The sequence below is a fragment of the Miscanthus floridulus genome, chromosome 8, assembly GCF_019320115.1.
Source record: "Miscanthus floridulus cultivar M001 chromosome 8, ASM1932011v1, whole genome shotgun sequence".
In the NCBI taxonomy this organism is placed as follows: domain Eukaryota; kingdom Viridiplantae; phylum Streptophyta; class Magnoliopsida; order Poales; family Poaceae; genus Miscanthus; species Miscanthus floridulus.
Genome location: NC_089587.1, coordinates 203,787,374 through 203,799,665, shown reverse-complemented (window position 1 = coordinate 203,799,665; position 12,292 = coordinate 203,787,374). Strand labels below are relative to the sequence as shown.

The window sequence follows — 12,292 nt, the reverse complement described above, 5'->3', positions numbered from 1 at the left end:
TTGGCCCTGTTCGGCTTACTCCATATTCGGCTTGTTCGGCTTCTTTTTTCAGCCAGAACAGTGTTTTTCTCTCACAACAATTCAACCGGAACAGTGTTTTTCAGCCCGTTTCAGCCAAGTTTTAGACCAGCGAACGGGGCCTTTATGTTTTACTAGTAGAGAGAGAAAACTATCTCTCGATCAAGATCTAGTTTCAAGTTTCATACACACATCAATATCATGTGTTTTAGAAAAAAAACGTATTCAGGTCTCTGTTTTTCAAAATCACATGAAGCTGTTATATAGGGCTATTCGTATTACGAGCTACTACTTTCTCTGTCCAGAAATGATAATCATATTTGATGGGAGAAAAAAATTAGTACTATTGTTTAAAATAATTATTATCTTAGAACTAGTAACTATCTTTTATTGTTAAGAATGCCCTAAGCCGAGAGAGTTGTACTTCGGTAGGTTTGCCAGCTGATGCAGCGGCGAGAGGCAAGGAGGACGAGGACGGATAAGCAAGCAGCCAAACCGAGCTACGGCAGTGTGCAGTGCAGTACGAGAGCGTGCGTGTCCGGTATCCGCTAGCCCGGAGACAGACAGGGGCAGAAAGGGAGAGGTTGAGCTGGAGCAAGCGAGGGATTCAATTAATCGCGCGCTCGCAATAATTCCCCCCTCGCTCGCTCAGTCGCATGGCCCCTGTTCCTCCTGTGGAGTGCGATGCCGATGCGTCGTGGTGGTAGATTTTTGGGGAGAGACTAAAAAGGCTCACCGCCAATCTATAAATAGCTACCACCTCCCTCGCCTTTCCCTCCACCCCAACACCCCATCTCTTCTCTTGCCTTCCTCCTCCTCGTCCGCCGTTGGTTGCAGTCTCCTCCTCCGCCTCCCTCCTAGCTGCTGCTTACCTCCTTTCACCGCAACAAGCAGAGAGCGAGCAAGGCAAAAGCCATCATCATGGGCGCCTTGTTACTCTTTGTCTGCCTCCTGGCGCCGATGATCGGGTTCGCCTGCGCCGTCCGCGGCCGGAAGCGGCCGGCGCCAGCGTCGGCGTGCGGCAATAAGGCGCTGCCTCTGCCGCCGGGGTCGATGGGGTGGCCGTACGTGGGCGAGACGTTCCAGCTCTACTCGTCCAAGAACCCCAACGTGTTCTTCGCCCGGAAGCAGAACCGGTACGGGCCGATCTTCAAGACCCACATCCTGGGGTGCCCCTGCGTGATGGTGTCCAGCCCCGAGGCGGCGCGCTTCGTGCTCGTCACGCAGGCGCACCTCTTCAAGCCCACGTTCCCGGCGAGCAAGGAGCGCATGCTGGGGCCACAGGCCATCTTCTTCCAGCAGGGCGACTACCACGCCCACCTCCGCCGCCTCGTCTCCCGCGCGTTCTCCCCCGAAGGCCATCCGCGGCTCCGTGCCGGCCATCGAGGCCATCGCGCTGCGCTCGCTCCACTCCTGGGACGGACGCCTCGTCAACACCTTCCAAGAGATGAAGCTGGTGGGTTGGGACTGGGGTTGCTGTTGTTCTTGTTCTTCTTCCTCATGATATGCTCTGTTCTGCCGCTCTGTTCCTTCCATCCTTGCGTTGTAAATGCTGATTCTGTGACCTCCCGCTGCTGCAGTACGCGCTGAATGTGGCATTGCTGTCCATCTTCGGCGAGGAGGAGTTGCGGTACATCGAGGAGCTGAAGCAGTGCTACCTGACGCTGGAGAAAGGGTACAACTCGATGCCGGTGAACCTGCCGGGCACCCTGTTCCACAAGGCCATGAAGGCCCGCAAGCGCCTGGGCGCCATCGTGGCCCACATCATCGAGGCCCGGCGCGAGCGGCAGCAGCGCGGGAGCGACCTCCTGGCGTCGTTCCTGGACGACCGCGAGGCGCTGACCGACGCCCAGATCGCGGACAACGTGATCGGCGTCATCTTCGCCGCCCGCGACACCACCGCCAGCGTGCTCACCTGGATGGTCAAGTTCCTGGGCGACCACCCCGCGGTGCTCAAGGCGGTCATCGAGGAGCAGCAGGAGATCGCGCGGTCCAAGGGGTCCTCGGACGAGCCCCTGACGTGGGCGGACACGAGGCGGATGCGCATGACGAGCCGTGTGATCCAGGAGACGATGCGGGTGGCGTCCATCCTGTCCTTCACCTTCCGGGAGGCCGTGGAGGACGTGGAGTACCAAGGTGAGGCGTCACGTCCGTCCCGATAGCAAATACTCCAGTAGAGTTATTAGTCGGCTCCCGCCACCAGCCACCGTTTCACGCTAGATTGGAGGCGGGGCTGTGTCCCCCTGTCCCTGTCGTGCGCTGCTGCGGATGAACTGGACGGACGGGACGGGTTCCTAACCGAAATGAATAGACTAACTCATCGTATGTGCTGTGTGTGCTGGCTGCAGGGTACCTGATCCCCAAGGGCTGGAAGGTGATGCCCCTGTTCCGGAACATCCACCACAGCCCCGACCACTTCCCCTGCCCGGAGAAGTTCGACCCCTCCCGATTCGAGGTCAGTCTCAGTTTCTCCGGCTGCTGCTTCGCCATTTGTGTTTCTCTCAACAACTGATGTGGGTGGGAAAGGGAAACCATGTCCTCTAACAATCTGAATGGCTCTCTGTGATGCAGGTTGCTCCCAAGCCCAACACGTTCATGCCGTTCGGCAACGGGACCCACTCGTGCCCGGGCAACGAGCTCGCCAAGCTGGAGAGCATGGTGCTCTTCCACCACCTCGCCACCAAGTACAGGTGGTCCACCTCCAAGTCCGAGAGCGGCGTGCAATTCGGCCCCTTCGCGCTGCCGCTCAACGGCCTGCCCATGACCTTCGTTCGCAAGGACTGATTTGATGAGCCGAGCCCGAGATGTGGATCGGATCGGAGCCACACCAAACAAGCGGATGGATGGATGGATGGTGGTATATGCTAGTACTACTACTAGTAATACCTAGGAACGCCGAAAACCGCTTCCGGGATTGGGCGTCGGCCGCGTGCAGCGGCCGCCATCGGACAGGACGAGGACGGTGACGGGCATCATCAGGCAGGCATGGGATGATCAGAGAAAGATAACGCAAGTCCGTGTACAGATTCTTCTTCTTCAGCTAGTAGGGCCGGATCCCAAGAAGCCGGAAGACAAGACCAAAACACAAAATTAGGCGTAGCCGCGTAGGTGTCACTCAGTCTAAGCTACTAGTACTCCAGTAGGCATCAGATGACCCAGCGCAGCACCACAAAGAAGTGGCGCTGCTTAATTGGAAAACCAAACCATTTTTTTTTCATCTTGTTCTTCTTTAGATTTTTTATAAGCCAGCCAGCCAACACCTATAGGAGAAGAACCATAAAAGAAAGAGAGAGGCCCTGATTGGGATTGTATGTAAGCTAGCAGCTAGGTTGTCCGCCTGAAAGCAGGCTGGCAGCTAGGCCGAATAATCCTTGGACGGATGGATGGATTGGATGCATCGCCGGAGTCAAAAGGAAACCACGTCGCCTTCCCGCAGCTAAGGCCCGGGACTCCGACGGCGACCCCGCCTTGTATTTGTTTCGTCCAACGCAAAAGACAGCGACTGCTTTCAGAACAGCTACTGCTCTCCCTGCCCGTACTAATTAAATTCTCTAAGTGCGTCTGCGTCTGCTTTGCTCGGTTTACTCCATCTCCGGCGATTAATTAAGTTGTTAATTAAGCAATATCAGTGGTCCTCGATCGCATAATGTGCTGTGTCCGTGCACGCTTCCAAGGATGCAATGCACTGCCACTGCAGCTCTGAACTCTGAAGAAAGAAGAAAAATAATCTGCTGGACTTTGGGGTGTCATACGGACTTCCCCGGGTCAAACTGAAGAAACCATGATCATTCCCTGTTGGGCTGATAAGCCATGACTGAAAATACTATTGATTAATTTATTGTGAAAGTAAAATAATGTTCGTTGGCTGAAAAAAGTATAACTTATAAGTCAAGCGAACAGGGCGCATGTTCCGGCTATGATGATCTTCCGACTCTGTACCATTATTCTCGTTCTATATATATAATGATTAATTATCTTCTACAGGTTACTGGTCCTCCGTCCGTACGTCCAAAATGCATGCAGTTATAGAATAGTGTTATGTTAAAATAGGTGAAGTCTGACCAAATTTATATTAAAAATTAATAATATTTTGTTCACAAAAAAAATATTTATCATACTAAATAGGTATAATTAGATTTGTAGTGAAACATACTTTCATAATATAATCATTTCACGTCATAAATATTAAAATTTTCACCTATATATTTAGTCAAACTTTAGCGCTTTAATCGAGAATGAAGCTAGAATTGCATTGTTTTTTGAAACGAAGGAAATACAAACTAGCAAGGTGGCCCACACAAATAGTGTGGGTAGCTACTTTTCTTTGATGGCATTTTAATACTTTTCTTAAAAATGACTTTTGTAAATAGTTTTTCATTGCTTAATAAAGTTTTGGTGACTATTTTTCCTTCTTTATAGCACAACATTGTATATAGGTTCTTAATTATAAACTCTGGAGGACCTAACATGCATGTTGTACTATTATGGAGTCCAGAGACTACATTTTTTTAGAGTGGATTTTGTATGAAACATACACCTAACATGTCTAGTCATGAACCAATAATACCATATGAGCAATTTATTCTGATATAACACATTGAGGAGCCTCATGCTTAAAATCAGGAGGATGACACACAATTTATTGTGTACCTTGTGGATGACACCCTAAGAACCATTCAAGAGGCATATTCTTCCCCTGATGCTGACTTATGGAAGGAAGCAATATAGAGTTAGATGGATAATGGATTGTATGATGTCTAATGGAGCTTGAGAAGTCGTTAAATGTCCTTACGGGTGCAAACCTATAGGATGCAAATGGGTGTATTCAAGAAAAAGCTTAGACATGATGGTACTAAAGAGTAGTACAAGGCAAGACTTGTGGCTAATGGTTATACGCAGAAAGGAGGTTAAGGACTTCTTGTCTAATAATTTTGACATGAGGAATTTAGGAGTGGTTGATGTTATTCTTAATATCAAGCTACCGATAGAAGGAAATGGTGGGGTTACACTTCTGCAATCCCACTATATGGTGGGGTTACAATGGAAAATGTTTGAGTCGCTTTGGGTATAGTGACTGCAAATCTGCTCCAACGACTTATGATCCTATTGTGTTATTAAGGAAAAGCCGAAGAATAGCAAGGGATCAATTAAGATATTCCCAATCATTGGTTCGCTTATGTATCTAGCTAGAGCAACGAGGCCTAATATCTCGTTTGTTGTGTGCAAACTTAGCCAGTTTGTCAAATCCGGGAGATGATCATTGACGTGCTCTTGAGAGAGTATTGTATTATTTAAAAGGTACTATAAGCTATGAAATTCACTACGCTGGGTATCCTAGGGTACTTGAGGGTTACAGTGACTCCAGCTAAATATCTCATACTGATGAGATTTATGCCACAAGTGGATATTTGTTTACACTTGGAGGTGGCACTGTTTCACGAAAGTATTGCAGGCAGACCATCTTAATGAGGTCAACTATGGAAGCATAACTCATAGCATTGTATACCACCACTGTTGAGACCGAGTTGCTTCGTGAACTCCTTATTGATTTACCAATGGTTTAAAAACCTATACCGGATATTTCTATGAACCGTGATAATCAGAATGTGATTGTCAAAAGCCTATGCGCGTAGGTCCATCATATTAGGCATAGATCAAGTTCTCGTTGGTATCTCTGTCACCTCATATCTTCTTGTGAGAGAAATAACACATACCAATGCCCCCTCATACATTCCAGGTACAAGGATCCTAAAGAACTCTACATTCACAAGGCTTGGATATGCCATCTCCTTCTCCCCTGTTGTAATTAAAATGCAATAAACATAAAAATATTAAGATGGAGCACACATTAAACACACCAATAGCATGGATCCAGTGATTGCCAACCTTACGAAAACTTCTTGTTGTATTGACAAATTTCTTGATATACCAAATTTTAAATATAGTCCACAAATAGCACTTGAAATATGATCTTCACAATTTGGCACCAATCGAATGGACCTTCACAAGTTGATGCCAATTAGAATGGATTCTTATATCTCATGATGTTACCTAAGAAAATGCTTATAAGGACAAGAGATGGAATTAAATGGCACAAGCTAGAGCTTCACAACTAGTGACCATTCTGGATGTGGAAGGTACTCGGACCTCGTCGAGAACTGAAGGTGCAACTCGACAGGAATAGAGGATGCCACAATGGGATGTCAGAGGATGCCACAATGGGACATCCAAGCTGTCAGCGACAACAATAACAACCACGTGTCCCTCCGTGTGGGCTACAGTATCTTCGCCCACGCGTATAACCTCCGTGATTGGTACATGCTTGTCTACAGCTATGACAGCGGCTCCGACCTCAGCATCACGATCTTCGACCTCACCACCTGCCACAAGAACTACATTAAGTGTACTCCTATTGAGAAGTTAAGGAAGGCTAAGGACGTGCCGCGCTCATGCCGCCGCCATCGCCACCTAGCCATGGCAAGGCGTGTGCGTGAGCGTGGACATGAGAGTGCTGTGCGCATAGGCTTTTGACGAACCCGACCACCACGACATGGTGTTGGGTGGGCTGGTTTAGTCACTTTGGATTGATTAATAGCGACTTGATTGTGATTGATCGTTGGACTTATAACGATCATAATTATGGTTGCGGTTACTGGTAAGTCTTGGGGCGCGTAACTCCATATGGCCTAGTTCACTAGTGGGCGTGGAATAGAATTTAAGTAGTTATGCCAATCAAGCCATTTCTCAGAAAAAAGAAACCATGGTAAAATGTATGGGGCGGGGGGGGGGGGTTTAGGGATTGCAGCAGTAATACTTTGCCCGGCCTCTCTGAGATGCGAAGAACTAAACTATCACTAGCCTACTTCAGACACTAAAGGGCTAGCAACAGGTGGCCTATTACCTCTCTCTAATCCAATCCCCTGATGATGAGATGTCGATTGAGCTGATGCTGTGATACATGAATGACTCCTCCGTGTCTCTCAGATCTCCCACCGGATTAAGCTAAACTATTTCCCGATTTCCCTCGAGATGAACTAAGGAAGTGCCGCAGTGGCCCCCCAATACGTACAGGGGATAGGTGAGCACGATTGACTTTGGAGAGGGAGGCACTGAGGCAGTTAAAAATGATGAGCCTGGAACAGAGTGGCCGGGCGGCCACGCGCGTGAGGGCCAGGGTCTGGGACGAAGCTTCTAGGAAGCGGCGGTGGCAGCAGGTCGCCTGCCTCTCCCCCACTCCAATGGCGAGAGATAGATGGAATCCTATCCTCTATACCAATTATTCAGCCAATCGGGTAGGGCACGGTCGGCATTACTCGCTAGGGCCCTTGGGCAGCTGCCGCCTGCCGGGCCGACGGATGGATGCGTGGACAGGCCAATTAGTGTCCCCAATTTCTTTAGTGCCGCCTCCACCGGTGATCCAGGCCATCTAGACGTACTAGTCTACGCGCCCGACAAAATGCGGCATATACCAATGGCTCCCACGACCGTGCGTGTGCGTGAGTGCGACCGGATCAGAGACGACGACGAGCTCGACGCGGCTGATTGGGTCTCTGCTTCCGTACTTGCCCTCCCGCCTGGCCCATCCTGTGCTGTCATGTGTCCTATCCGTTTCAGGACCCCGCGGGGCGAGCTGGCTCACTGGTCACTTGCTAGCTTAGCGACTTCCGATCCGCATCATTGATGCAGGCATCTCTAGCTCCTTTTGTCTACTCTTACATACAAAGTATATCTTCATCATATATGGCTATCTCTGTAGCTGTAAAGCTGCTTCGTGCATCATCGGCTTATCAGAGTAGTGTCCACACGACGAAAAAGGAAAGAGAGGAGAAGCTGGATCATTCCAATTCCAATGCAACAAGGGATGTGGAAACTGCGGCACCCTGTCTCAGCCACACGTGGTGCGATGTGCATCCATCTGCTTGGATGACAGCTCACCAACACGTGCCACGTGGGAATTAAAGGTCCAAGGAGTACTATGCATTTGGGCCATGAAGTCAACCTTTTCTGCGGCGTATATTTCCATCTTGCCGACGTCCAAAATCCTCCGAGACCGCATCTAGATACATTTGTCGAGAAAATTGTTTTTTGGCACAATAATGTGTTTAAATGTGAGAAGTCGACGTGAAGAAAAACAAATAGGTGCATACATATTCCCTCCACTCTAAATTATAAGTCGCTTTGACTTTTTTTTGGTACATCTATTTTGCTATGCATCTAATACCTGTTCGCTTCGTTGAAATTTGACTTATGTTGATGTTTACGTTGATTTGTTGTGAGAGAACTAATGGAAACAGGGATCCTGATCTTCCGTCAGGTAGAGGTAACTATCGTTGTGGCGGGGAATGACACACCGATCTGGCTTTAGATCAAAAGATCAAACCCTGCAATCTTAGCACCACAACTCTTCTGATTATCAACCGAGACATGGATCCAGTTGACCTCGCCAAGAAGGCTAATCCCTGCCTACACAACAAAGAACATAAGCAAGAACAAGAAAGAAAGCAACCAAATTACAGATGAATGATTAATCTCACGAAGTTGGGATCTCACAAACCAATAATCGACGAAATTGTTCTTGATAGATTAATCTAAGCAAAACCCAAAACCTTATGACGGCAGCGGCGTATGATTACAAAGGTCTTAGGGTCATCACCTACCCTAGACGCACCCCCTAATGGGCCCAAACATGATACACGGTCCAACGAACCAAAAGACAGTGTCGCAATACCCTGGCAGGTTCTGGACGCTGACTTGTTTCGACGATTTTTGTTGATTCTGAAGGTATTTTGATGTGAGACCACTTGGATTGGCTTCCTTATCAAATTAGCTTTCCAACCATATGTGGATCGTCGAAAACGAAGTCTGGATGCGTCCTAGGTGACCAGTTTAAGGCAGATTGGTCCTGGAGGCCGAGGCAGACTCGAAATCATGTTGGACCGGGCCTTCGGTTTCTGTTGAACGTCCTTGTTGATCATTAATGCCTCCATCTCTTCCTCTAAGTCCCTTATGACCCTCTTCAATGTTCCTAAGCAAGATAACATCATTAGATAGTAGTCTATTCTTAAAAGTATGAAAAGAATTGCTTAAGAACGAACTCACCTCTAAATTGAGTTGACGCATTCGAGCCCGGGTCATTGGACCTTGCCTGACGGTTGGAGGATCAGCGGGTAAATCTGAAGGAGTGATGTCCTCATCATCCTCCCCCTCTTGAAACTGAGTCATCATTGACTCAAGCTCATGTTCTTCTCCCAAAATAAGGCTTCAAATCTGCAATGTTAAAGGTGGGACTAACCCCGAACTCGGGTGACAACTCAAGTTTGTAGGCATTATCATTTATTTTCTCAATTATCTTATAAGGATCAGCTGCTCTTGGTATTAATTTAGACTTACGCAGCTCAGGAAATCTATCTTTTCTCAAATGTAATAAAACCAAATCACTCAGTTCAAGTTTAATTTCTTTTCTACCTTTACTACCAGCAATTCTATATTTTTCATTCATTCTTTTAATATTTGCTTTAGTTGTTTCGTGCAACTTATGAATGAAATCAGCATGCTCTCTAGCATCACTATGTGTTCTCTCAGTGGTATGTAAAGATAAAAGATCAATAGGAGCGCGAGGATTAAAACCATATACTACCTAAAAAGGACTTACCTTGGTGGTGGAATGTTCTGCCCTGTTATATGCAAACTCCACATATGGCAAACATTCTTCCCACATCTTCAAATTACGCTTCAAAATTGCTCTCAACATGGTGGACAATGTTTGTTTCACCACCTCAGTTTACCCATCAGCTTGGGGATGACATGTTGTAGAAAACAACAGCTTGATCCCTAATTTATTCCACAAAGTGCGTCAAAAATGACTCAAGAATTTTGCATCGCGATATGAAACAATAGTAGAAGGCATACCATGCAAGCGAACGATTTCTTGAAAGAAAAGGTCAGCAATATGAACAGCATCATCGCTCTTATGACAAGGAATAAAATATGCCATCTTAGAAAAATGATCAACCACCACAAAAATACTATCTCTCCCCCTCTTAGTCCTTGGCAACTCCAACACAAAATCCATAGATATATGAGCTCAAGGAGTAGAAGGAACAGGAAGAGGCATATACAAACCATGTGGGTTCAACCGCGACTTAGCTTTCTGACATGTGGCACACCGAGCCACGTATCATTCTACATCTCGCCTCATCCTTGGCTAAAAGAAATATGTGGACAGCACGTCCTCTATCTTTTTGGCACCAAAATGTTCCATAAATCTACCTCCATGTGCCTCCTGCAACAACAAAAGACGAATGGAATCAACTGGAATGCATATGCGGTTAGCTCTAAACAAAAACCCATCATTGATCATAAACTTATTCCATGTACGTCCCTCTACAATTCATCAACACGTCCTTAAAATCAGCATCAAGCGCATAATGTTTTCTTATTGATTCAAGACCAAAAATCCGACAATCAAGTTGGGACAACAATGTATATCATCTAGACAAAGCATCAGCAATCACATTATCCTTCCCTTTCTTGTGTTTGATAATATAAGAAAAAGATTCAATAAATTCAACCCAATTAGCATGCCTACGATTCAGATTATGTTGAGAGCGAAGATACTTAAGTGATTCTTGATCAGAATGAATAATAAATTCTTTAGGCCACAAATAATGACGCCACATCTCTAAAGAACGAACAAGTGCATACAATTACTTATCATACGTGGAATAATTCAGAATAGGACCATGCAATTTTTCACTAAAGTAAGCAATGGGTTTACCATCTTGTATCAAAACACCCCCAATGTCAACTCCACTAGCATCACATTCTAGCTCAAAAGTCTTACCAAAATTTGGAAGTTATAGCAATGGTGCATGTGTGAGCTTGTCCTTCAAAGTGTCAAAGGACTCCTCATGTGCCTTTCCCTAATGAAACACCACCCCTTTCTTCATCAACTCATGCAACGGGGCAGCAATGGTGCTGAAATCTTTGACAAAGCAACGGTAGAATACTATACCAAGAAAACTCCTCACCTGTGTGACAGTTTGGAGAACCGGCCAGCTCTTTATGGCTTCAATTTTTATCTCGTCCACCTCAATTCCCTATGGATTTACAACATAGCCAAGAAAAGAAATTCAATCCGTGCAAAAGATACACTTCTCAAGGTTACCAAATAAATATGCATCACATAAAGCATTAAAAATAGCACGTAAGTGATCCATATGTTCATCAAAAGACTTGTTGTAAATCAATATATCATCAAAGTAAACTACCACAAAACGATCAATAAAAGCTCCAAAACCTCATTCATTAAGCGCATGAAAGTGCTAGGTGCATTGGTCAAACCAAAAGGCATTACTAACCACTCATACAACCCGAATTTGGTTTTAAACGTGATTTTCCATTTATCTCCAAGTTTCATTCTAATTTGGTGGTGCCACTTCGCAAGTCAATCTTGGTGAAAATTATAGAACCAAAAACTCATCAAGCAAATCATCTAGCCTAGGAATAGGATGATGATACCGAATAGTAATATTATTGATGGCTCTACAATCAACACACATATGCCAAGTTCCATCTTTCTTAGAAACCAAAAGTATAGGAACGACACAAGGACTAAGGCTTTCACGTACATACTCGCGGTCCAAAAGGTCTTGGACTTGCGGCTGAATTTCCTTGGTCTCCTCGGGATTGGTTCGATAGGCAGCTCGGTTGGGCAAGGTTGCTCCTGGAATCAAATCGATTTAATGCTCTATCCCTCTCATAAGTGGCAGGCCCGGGGGTATCTCAGCTGGAAAAATATCCTCATACTCCTACAAAAGGTTAGTGACAGCAGGAGGCACTGAGCTAACAATATCATCAAGCGAATACATAGCTCGTTTGCATACCAAAGCATAGCAAATACCATCATCAGAAATTTCAGTAAAGTCACATTTTGTTGCAAGCATAACACCACCCTTCAATTTAATCCCTTCGGCCCTAGAAATAGATGTAGACTTATCATTTTTAGGTGGGAGAATAGAATTAGCAACTTGCTGATTTTCAAATTGAACATCATTCAAACTAGTAGCGCATTCTCTATCAGCTTGTACAATTTGAGCAGGGGTCAAAGATACCAAAGTAATTTTCTTTCCTTTATGCATAAAGGTGTATTTATTACTTCTACCATGGTGTGTACCATCATTATCATGTTCCCAAGGACGACCCAATAAGAGTGAACAAGCTTGCATAGGTACCACATCACAATCAATAGAATCAACATAAGAACCAATGGAAA

At 46.0% G+C, this 12,292-nt stretch overlaps 1 pseudogene; it reads left to right on the top strand.

Moving 5' to 3' along the window:
• Window positions 1–784: 784 nt before the first annotated feature.
• LOC136477961 (abscisic acid 8'-hydroxylase 1-like) lies at window positions 785–3,534 on the top strand (annotated as a pseudogene).
• Window positions 3,535–12,292: the final 8,758 nt, after the last annotated feature.